General features: G+C 42.9%; 1 pseudogene; it reads left to right on the forward strand.

Moving 5' to 3' along the window:
- Positions 1-683: 683 nt before the first annotated feature.
- LOC100938043 (immunoglobulin heavy variable 1-3-like) lies at positions 684-1127 on the forward strand (annotated as a pseudogene).
- Positions 1128-2946: the final 1819 nt, after the last annotated feature.

Below are 2946 nucleotides of genomic sequence, written 5' to 3' on the forward strand. Positions count from 1 at the left end.
AACTCCTAATTGTTATTCCAACACCTCATTGCCATTGTCAGTCTATGAGAAAATCAGCACCAATCACACATCACAGGCCAAATCAGTAAACCAAGAGTCTTCTGTTGAAGATCTTAGGATCTCAGGCAGATGCTGAAGACACTGTCTCAGTAGCACCCAGCAGATCTCAGAGCTTGTCCATGGGGCCTGCTGGACACTCACATGGGACATCCAGCAGTCACTTCATCAGAGCCACCAGTGGGCTGTGCTAGTGCCTGATGAAACCAAGATGAGGCAAAGGCATCTGCTCAGTGTCATAGACAGTAATGGTCCCAGAAATGATCCCGATTGTCTCCATGCTAATCAAATGTGGGTTCACTGTGAGGAGCATGTCCTGTGGGTGCTTGTTCTTCAGTGAAAGGACCTCTGTCCACAAAGTGTTTGGAAGTGCAGCAGGGCATGCATTTCCTCAAGTGAGATTAGGACTCGGACCATTAGCATCTCATTCTTGGATGGCTGATGTGTCATTTATCCTCCCTTTCTTGTCCGGGATCAGGTCTTCAGTTATGAAATTCTATGTCTCATGAATATGCAAATAATTTGAGGTCCACTGAGGTGAATATGGATATGACGGTACCCTGAGAGCATCACCCGACAACTACATCCCTCCTCTAGAGAAGCTGCTGAGAACACAGCTCCTCACCATGGACTGGACTTGGAGGATGCTTTTTTGGGGGCAGCAACTACAGATAAAGACCACCTAGTCCCAGGAATGAGGAGGGGACTCTTTTCAGTCAAAAAGAATTTCATCCACTCCTGTGTCCTCTCCACAGGTGCCCACTCCCAGGTTCAGCTGGTGCAGTCTGGGGCTGAGGTGAAGAAACCTTCGGCCTCGGTGAAGGTTTCCTGCAAGGCTTCTGGATACACCTTCATCAGCTGCAATATTCATTGGGTGACAGGCCCCCGGACAAGGGCTTGAGTGGATGGGCGGGATCTCCCCTGGCAATGGTAACGCAGGCTATGCACAGCGGTTCAAGGGCAGAGTCACCATGACCAGGGACATGTCCATGAGCACAGCCTACGTGTTGCTGAGCAGCCTAAGATCTGAGGACATGGCCGTGTATTACTGTGAAAGAGGCATAGTGTGAAAACCCACATCTTGAAACCCTGAGGGAGAAGGCAGCTATGCTGTGGCTGAGGAGATTGCAGGAATTATTTGATTAAAGACTTTTTTAGAAGGTGAGGTTAAGTCAGCCGGGCATGGTGGTTCATACCTGTAATCCCAGCACTTTGGGAGGCCGAGGTCGGCAGATCACGAAGTCAGGAATTTGAGACCAGTCTGGCCAACATGGTTAAACTCAATCTCTACTAAAAGTACAAAAAATTAGCCGGGTGTGGTGGTGTACACCTGTAATCCCAGCTACTCTGGAGGCTGAGGTAGGAGAATCTCATGAACCAGGGAGGCTGAGGTTACAGTGAGCCAAAATCGACCCACTGTACCCCAGCTTGGGTGACAGTGCGAGACTCCGTCTCAAAAAAAACAACAACAACAACAAAAAAAGAAAGCAAGGTTAAGTCATTGAAAAAAAGGAAAATATAAATGTGTATGCACTCTAATTATTTGGGAAATTTTCCACAACTTGTATTCTGTAAACAAAATTCAGGGAGTGGAAAACAAATCAAATTAATAAAACTGATATAAGAATTTCTCTGAAGGTATTAGTGTGAGCACTAACACACATTTTTGAATGGGTGTTGTAAATATTTTGGAACACAGCTGTTAGATCACATTTTAATTCTACATTTATGTAAATTATATAAAATATCAAAATTTTTTAATGTCTCCATTTTGTGCAGTTATAATTTTGGTTTCATGCCAGCAATGCATGATAGATTCCGTTCTTCCACATCCTCGTTGCCATTTGGCACTATATGTATTGTGTATTTTAACCATCCTAATATATTGGTAGTGATAGCGCATTGTCGTTTAAATGCACATGTCTCTAAAATTTTGTATTTAATTATTTTATATAATTGTGATGAAGTGTCTGTTATGGTATTTGGCTCATTTTTTATAGCATTGTTTATTTTTGATCAGTTGTAAGTTTCTTTACATACCCATTATATAAGTCACTTAAAAAAGTACTTAGCTGGTCATGAACCCCCGGATGAAATGCAGACTGTATAGAAATCTCTAGCAATGTTACTCAGTGTGGGCAGGGATGGCATGAGATACGGGGAATAAAGAATAAAGTAACTTTGAAAGATGTGTCCATTTACTAGAGAGCTTTCTTTCAGCAGTTTCCCGTGTGACCCAGTTTCCTTCCTGACAAGGAAATCACCCAGAGGATTCTCATCATCTCTTAATTGAGACAAGTTTTCCTCAAACTCCAGTTCAGTCTAGCTCACACTGTCTCTAAATGGGCAATTACTTTCAGACATGTATACACATCTGTCCCAACGTGGACTCCTCCCTCAGGCAAGCACACACATTGCAATGTGGACTCTTCCCTCAGAAAACCACACATGCCCCACAATGACTCTTTCTTCACATAAGCATATATGCCTAACGCTGAACTGCTGTGTGTCAAAACTAGCTCAGAATACAAGCACTTATGGACTCTAGCCATAACAATGTGTAGATCTGCATTTTATTTTAAATTCTAAATGAACATTTTGCCTTCTTGTTAAGAACAGTGGTTTACAGCTCTACATGTAGAGACTACAGGCAGATATATGTTTCCTCTGGGAAAAGTTTATTTTCATGTATTTACTGGGTTATTTTGTTGATAAACATTCATCTATAAAGACACTTGAAAAGTGCCCTCATTAGAGAAAAACAAAGTGTAGTTTGCAGATTAACTCTGAGCATCCAATCCCAGGAACCCTTTGATCTGCCCTCCCTGAAATCCACAGGCAGAGGGGGAATGATCGCTGCTGTGTAGCAAACACATGTCCACAGGGAGG

This window comes from Pongo abelii, chromosome 22, assembly GCF_028885655.2.
Source record: "Pongo abelii isolate AG06213 chromosome 22, NHGRI_mPonAbe1-v2.0_pri, whole genome shotgun sequence".
Taxonomy (NCBI): domain Eukaryota; kingdom Metazoa; phylum Chordata; class Mammalia; order Primates; family Hominidae; genus Pongo; species Pongo abelii.